General features: G+C 37.5%; 1 protein-coding gene across 1 annotated transcript in view; it reads left to right on the forward strand.

Annotated features, from left to right (window-relative positions):
* LOC131959712 (rho GTPase-activating protein 44-like) overlaps positions 1-7,500 on the forward strand; it is a 102,293-nt gene that overhangs the window by 52,471 nt on the left and 42,322 nt on the right. The window lies entirely within an intron of this gene.

The raw sequence follows: 7,500 nt of genomic DNA on the forward strand, positions 1-7,500 counted from the left end.
ACACTATACTAAAACGCGTGTACAGCGCCTATGCGATGACATCAAACGTCTAACGTGCGCGTGTAAATTCCATTCACTTTCAATGGACAGACAGGCGTCACGTAGGCGTCACGCAGACGCTGTACACGCGTTGTTGCACATACGCCTACGTGACGGCTGCGTGACGGGTGAACTACGCCTCAAATACGTGACATGAAGACCCGCGTGACTGTTAAGTACAATTCTACATAGGCGTACAGACACGCGTATTGCGAGTACACCAGATAACATGGGTGACGGGTGAACAGTGCCACTAGCGAACGTAGTGGACGCCTGTGTGTGTGTAACGCGTGTAAGCCTATAACAGTTCAGCTGTTACACAGAGTCTCAGCTTCATATGGTATTGTTTATAAGAAAGCACAACTTATAGATGAAGAGAAAGACTATCTCGTACTTACCAGATAAACTTAACGTTTTTCTGGCCAAAACCGGAGGCTTAATTAGCCTGTTTTAGGAGTGAAAGTCAGCAAAATGCAGCTTAAACAAAATGTTTTACCTCATTAGTTAACTACGAATGTCTGTAAAACATAATGGGACTGTGCATAAGTGCCGAATTGGGTTAAACAGTGTAGATATAAGGTCCGATGGAATCATATTGTGAACGGACTGCTGTCCACATGGCTACTGAATATTCATTAGATAGGTCCGCATGGCTACTTAATATTCAGGGGTGACAGCGATTATGGCTTCTGCAGGCAGGTAAACCTACCTAATTACAGCTGGTGCGTAATGAACTGTGTGTCCGCGCGCGAAGCTGGGAACTGGCTGTGAGCGTTGCACTTTACTATTAGCCTACTATTTTTAAGTAGCTGAAATTATTTTAATTATCCCTTTCACCCTTGCTATCATTAAATATCAATTCGATATCATTCAAACCTAGAGAGAGAGAGAGAGAGAGAGAGAGAGAGAGAGAGAGAGATTTCGTTAACAAGAAAATAAAAACTGGCCTGAAAATAATAGAAATATCCTGACAGCTCTGTGGGGGCTTGGAGTTCATCTGTAAGTTGTGCTTTCTTATAAACAATACCATATGAAGCTGAGACTCTGTGTAACAGCTGAACTGTTACACAGAGTAACACACTGTTAACGTACACGCGTTACACACACACACAGGCGTCCACTACGTTCGCTGGTGGCACTTTTCACCCGTCACCCATGTTATCTGGTGTACTCGCAATACGCGTGTCTGTAAGCACACCTATTAATCAGACTTTATGCTGGCACAGGCGACGCATTCTAGGCGTTTAAGTATAGTGTGCTGGCATAAAATACCCCTCATAGTGTGTGTGTGTTTGTGTGTGTGTGTGTGTGTGTGTGTGTGTGTGTGTGTGTGTGTGTGTGTCCAATTTAACAACTGTCAGGAGAAGAGAAGCTGCATTGTGACGATCATTGGATTATTTGTGTTTGACTGAATGTGAAGGAGCAGCACCGGTGTCCACTAATTGCCAACCTGCTCGTTAGTGTGTGTGTGTGTGTGTGTGTGTGTGTGTGTGTGTGTGTGAGAGAGTGTGTATCTGAGGACCATTATCCCTCGTAGTTAAATTCACTGAGCCAGTAAATCTTACTCACACGTCCTTGTTGTCAGAGAGGAAATGGATGCAGAGAGTCAATGATTTACCTCAGAACCTCAAAGAGAGAAAAATCCTGGATATACACTCGGTGTGTGTGTGTGTGTGTGTGTGTGTGTGAATAAATTAAATCAACATTGAGGGAGTGTGCAGAGGCAGAGCCGTTGTGGCTGAGCTAACAGAACGAGTGGTTGTGATAAAGCTTCACACACACTGACACATTATTAAATCCTTGTCTGTCACTGTGAAGAGTTTATCTGTCTGCAGGTGTTGTTGATATCAGTCTGAAATATCTCAACAACTATCGTTCAGATTACCACAAAATTTTGTTCAGATATTCATGATCCCCAGAGGATGAATCACTCTGACTTTCAGGACCAGAGACGTTTCCTCTGGTGCCACCAGGATGTTTGAATATGTGGTTTTTAGTGAGTTTCAGCAGTTATTGGACGGATTGTCATGAGACGTTCATGTTCCCCTCAGGATGTTTTGACTTTGATTTACTACCAGCAACTTCAGCGTGTGTGTGGTTTTGTTTTTTCATCCTGTAAGGTGTGTGTGTGTGTGCGTCCTGGAGAAACAGAGGCTGTTTGAGGTATTTGTTCCAGGTGTTTGCTCTGATTTTGTTGCCACAAGAGTGTCACAAAGGTGCAAAATGCATGAATGAGCAAATCAGGTCGGCTGAGTCTGTGATCTCTTTAAGTCTCTTCTCTACTTTTATTGTATTGTCTCTAGCCTTTCCTGATTTACTTGAACTTTCTTCCAACTGTCTATTAATTGCACAGAATAGTTTCATTTTTCTTATTGGACTGTTTCAATATTTATACACTTAAATGACTTTTATCTGTTGATTTTTTTTGGGTGTTTTAGCACTTTGTAGCCTGTATTTGGAAAATTGCTCAGTAAATACAGGTTATTATTAATATTATTATGAAGCTTTGCAGGTGTGATCAGATCAGAATGAAGCCTGAGTTAGATGATGCCTTGAGGGTAGGAAGTAAAGAAACTCTGGGTTTCACAGCTCCAGTGATCTACTGCAGGATAACTGAACATTATCACATGATTGAATGGAAGTTATCAGCTGTTATCTTCTCTCAGCTGGTAGGTGCAGCAGATTGTTATCAGCTCATTCAGTGACCGGTCGCTGAAAACTGCGCAATCATGTTCAGTTAAAAGGTCACAGTTTGGTTCAGTTCAGGCTACAAATCTGAGGTTAGGACAAAAGGTTTCTGATTTCTAAAATAGATTAAAAAGTCAAATAAATGCATGTAAATGCTGGAAGTTGCACTGTAAGTGACACAGTGAAGTCGATGTAGAGGGCATGGCAAACAACATAAAGCAACCTGTTGATTGATCTGATAACAACCCAATAATAATAATAACAATAATAATTTATTTCAAGTCCAGAAATTGCTGGATCCTCATATGATGATCCAACATCGAAACAAGGTTGCAGTCAGTGTTTCTGCTGCATGTTCACCATTTAAATCAACAGGTGCACTTCAATACGTGCAGAAACTTTCTGTGCATTTGGGTTTTTATAATAAAACATTTTCAGCTATTCATAGTGTTTAACATACTAAATATACTTTGTGCATCTGGGAGCTTTTAACCACACACAGATATAGTATATCCTGTTTTTAAAGAAAACAATGGCCCTAGAAGTTGTTGTAAAAAAAAAACATTTATTTAAAGTTTTCCCAAAGATCAATATTAATGAATCCAAGCCAGTGCACCATCTGAGCCAACAGGTTGTATTTGACCCTCAGAAGAGACATTTTTTGGTGGAATATTCCTTTAAACGAGCAGACAAAAGCTCCAAACCTGCTTATAAAGCTGCAGCATAGTCCCAGTCACGGAGCTGCATGCTGAGGCTCACAGCAGATGAGAGAGAGGAATGAAAGAAAAGAGATTTTACCTTTTTGTCCTCCTGCCTCCAGCTGTCCCACTTCAGCTGAATAATAATAACAACCAGACATGAGTGTGTGTGTGCATGGATGTGTGTGCGTGTGTGTGTGTGAGTGTATTTCCTTTATTGTGAAACATCTATAAATCAGTTTACCTGCAGGTCTTTCTGACCTGTTGACAGCAGTAAACGAAGAGAAAAGCCGAGTGATGAGAGAAAAAGTGAATGGACCAGATCGTCAGGTCTCATTCTTCAGGCCTCCCTCCTCCTCTCCCCTCCTCCTCTCCCTCCTTCTCCTCCCTCTGCTGCTCCACTCTTTGCCCCCCGTACTGCCGCTTGGCTGCAGCTTGAGACAGGTGGTTTCCTCCTGTCAGCGGGGGGATGTGGAAGAGAAAGCTGCAGATCAGCAGGACCAGAACCTCCCGCAGGAACAGCTCGGTCCTGTAAGTCCAGCGTGGACCGCAATGCTGTTTTTAATCTTTATCTGTGTGAAGGGGAGGGGGTTTCACTGGTTGTTGTTGTCAGAATGGACAGAGCTGTCGTGTGTTTCAGATCCTAAAAACATCCATAAATGAGCTTGTTTAGTCAGACGTTAGTGGGTTTGGATTAATTGCTTCTGTGCTTTATAGTCAGGGCTGGAAATGCTTTTTACTGTATGCAACTTTTAATTATCATGCGCAGTTTGGTGTATTTGTCCTGTTTTGATCATAATATTTACATGTAAATCCCAGAAAAAGAGTTGAGTGCAGTGATACATTTTTATAATTAGTGACTGGGTAACATGCAGGGTGCTGCTTGAGATCAATTTAGTATATTTTTTATACTGTTTTTCACTAGTATTGGCAAGTCAGCATGAAGGTATTGAAACGAAGAGTCTCTTCATAAAAAATATATTTAAAAAATATATAAAAAGCTATAAATTACCATATGAAAAGTTGTCCTTTGCATCCTGTGTCCTGATATATTTTTATGTTTAATTTTAGTCACTTAAAATGGAAGGTGCTACATGAGATGAATATACATGAATTTTGTTTATTTTTATTAATTATTTCCACTAATATTGGCAAGTCAGCATGAAGGTATTGGGAAACAAAACAGGGTTTATTTTAAACATCAATAGATAAATACAGTTTTTATTATTTGCCTGCAAAAAAAAAAGAATAATATTTGTACTTATTTGGTGCCACTTTCTTACAAGGCAGCTTTTACATGTTGTAAATAATGCTTAATAATTGAATCATAATAGATACTTAATCTATTTAATAGATAGTCATGATTGGATTGAATGGTCTATTTAATAGATATTAATATAGGCTGTAAATGAGAAAAAATCAGCTCCATTAAAGCAACAATAAGAAACTTTCATTTTGTGTTGATTTTGGCGCCCCCTGTGGAGAAAAGTGGTAGTGTTTGATTGTGAAAACTGTATTTTGTGTACAGTGTCCCCTTATGTCAGCTTGTGTTTATATTTATATACATTTAACATAGATTTAGGGATATTTCTTAATATTGAAATGTATTTTCTTTCTGCATGTATATCAGTAAACCTCATGATTATTGAGCTGGAGACTTACTGCACCTTACAGTCCTGTTCTGGCTTTACAAGCATGTAATCAACCATGTTTTTTAATAGTCAAATTAATAGTAGTTCACTGCGGTCTCGATTTAGACTAATGTGACCTGTTTAACAACGTCTTCTACATGTTTGTACCTGCAGGTGATTCACACCAACCTGTTTATTGATTTAATATGTTTCAATCATCATCAAAGCCAGTATAAGTCAGTGCAATTCTTTGTTTTCCGCACAGACAATAAAGACATTCATGGATGAAGAAATGTGCCAGTGTCAGTGGTTGCAGGGTGTGAACAGGTGAACTGGTGATAAATCTTTGTTCTGTAACCTCCAGGCTGCTTGTCTTTGAATTTAGTGGTTGAAAATGATGAATCACATGTTTTGTTGCCAAACGCTTTGATTTTTCTTCAAACCGAGGTGATTTCTGTGTCTGCAGCTGCACAGCTAAGGTAGAAGCAGAGTTTAATACATGTGTTGTTGTTGTTTTTTTAAACTCTGAAGACAATATGGCTTCAGAGAGTCTGAACCATGGGAGGGTTTGAGGGTTTGAGGGTTCTGCAGCTGCAGCTTCTGGTTTTAATGTCGGTGGTTCTGATTTTTGCTCTGCTGAGCGTCTCTATTATCGCTGTAATACTTTAACCTGTGAACAAAGTACTCTAATGGTTCTTATTAACTGTGATTGAATAAGAAATGAATGAGTTATGAGGAGAAGCCTCATTGGAGAATTAAAGGATTACAGCTGCAGCTGGTGGATTAATCAGTCAGTCGATGGGAAATGAATCTGCAGCTAATTTTTATATTGTTTGAGGTATTTTTCATGCAAAAGCACTAAACATTTGTTGTTTTTAGCTTTTTAAATGTGCAGATTTGATGCTTTTCTGTGTCATATTATAATAATAATCTGAATATCTTTAGATTTCGGACAGTTCATTTAGTAAAACAAGCAATATAAAAAAGCTTTGGGCTGCTGGAAATTATAACAAGATTTTTTTCCCACATTGTATGACGTTTTATGGACAGAACAATAAATCAATTAAATAATAATCGGATTAATTGATAATGTTAGTAGTCGTCGGTTGCATTTCTAATAAGATAAAGCATGAAATTTGCATTTATATTTGCTTTTTGTTGACTGTTGGTTTTATTTTTTTCACCATTTTTGTGCATAAAAGAAATAAACTTAGAAATTAGAAAAGTCCCCAATTTTTTTTTATTTTACAGATTTTTTTAAATAGATGTTCTTTATTAATGTCGTTTTTATTTTAGGGAATTTTCCTGCAAGATATTGATAAAGAAAAGTTTTTCTAATAATGGTAAAAGAAAAAAAATACATACAAAATACAAACTAAATTAATAATAAAATTAATATGAATAATATGAATAAGAATAATAATAGTTATAACAACATAAATAAAATAAAATCATACAATTACAACAATACAAATCGTATGCTATATTATTATAAATATTATGATATTATTAAAAATAATAGAATAAAATAGAAAAAGTAATATTATAATATTAAAGAAATAAAAAGATAAAATAACAACAACAAAAATAATTATATTTTTAAAACATTTTTTTCAGACATTTAATAAAAATTCTGTCCAACAGAGCATCAGGAGGAGACGTGTGCAGCTCTGAATGAGACGTATCATTCCTCCTTCTCTTGTATATTTTGACATTTGTGTCTCGATGTTCTGCAGCTCGTTGTTGTAACGTTCTCTAAAGGCCACGGCGCTGCAGGCGACATGTTCCTCCAGAGAACATCTTGTTCTTTATTATTAACCTTCAGCTCTCCGTATCGCTGCGTGTTCTAACGTCCACATCGATTCAGGTCGAGCCGTCGATCTCCAGCATGTTTCCACAGCTCTCTCTCTGCTCTCTGCTCCTGAACGCCTCTGTCAGTCAATATGTTAGAAAAGGCCTGAAGGAAGAGACGATCTAATAACTCTGAGAAATACAACCGCTGCTACAAGTGTGTCTTAAAGAATTTATATTGTTCTTATTGTCAACAAATCCCATGAAAAGACCAAAACCTGATATATCTTCTCCCTCTGAGCTGCATTGTTGTCCAGAACCTGCCTCTTTCTATTCACATATTTATGCATTTTATTGGGGTTTTGCATTAAAAAAGCTGTATGGAACCCAATTTTCTTCACATGCACAAGCAAACATTTTTTAAGCTTGTTAAGGTGTTTTTTTGCCTTTGTTTAAAAATAGTTGATGCCTTAAATGAGAAATGGAAATAAATGGAATAAGTTCTAATTAGATCTCAGATATTTGGCCGATACTTCTATATGTATCAGTGAATATTTGGTCCCATAAAAAATATTTTTACACAATAAATAATGCAATCAATGCTTGGGTTTATTTCAAAATAGATAGTGTATGCAATTCATTTATTTGTTTTT

The sequence above is a fragment of the Centropristis striata genome, chromosome 21 (genome assembly GCF_030273125.1).
Source record: "Centropristis striata isolate RG_2023a ecotype Rhode Island chromosome 21, C.striata_1.0, whole genome shotgun sequence".
Lineage (NCBI taxonomy): Eukaryota > Metazoa > Chordata > Actinopteri > Perciformes > Serranidae > Centropristis > Centropristis striata.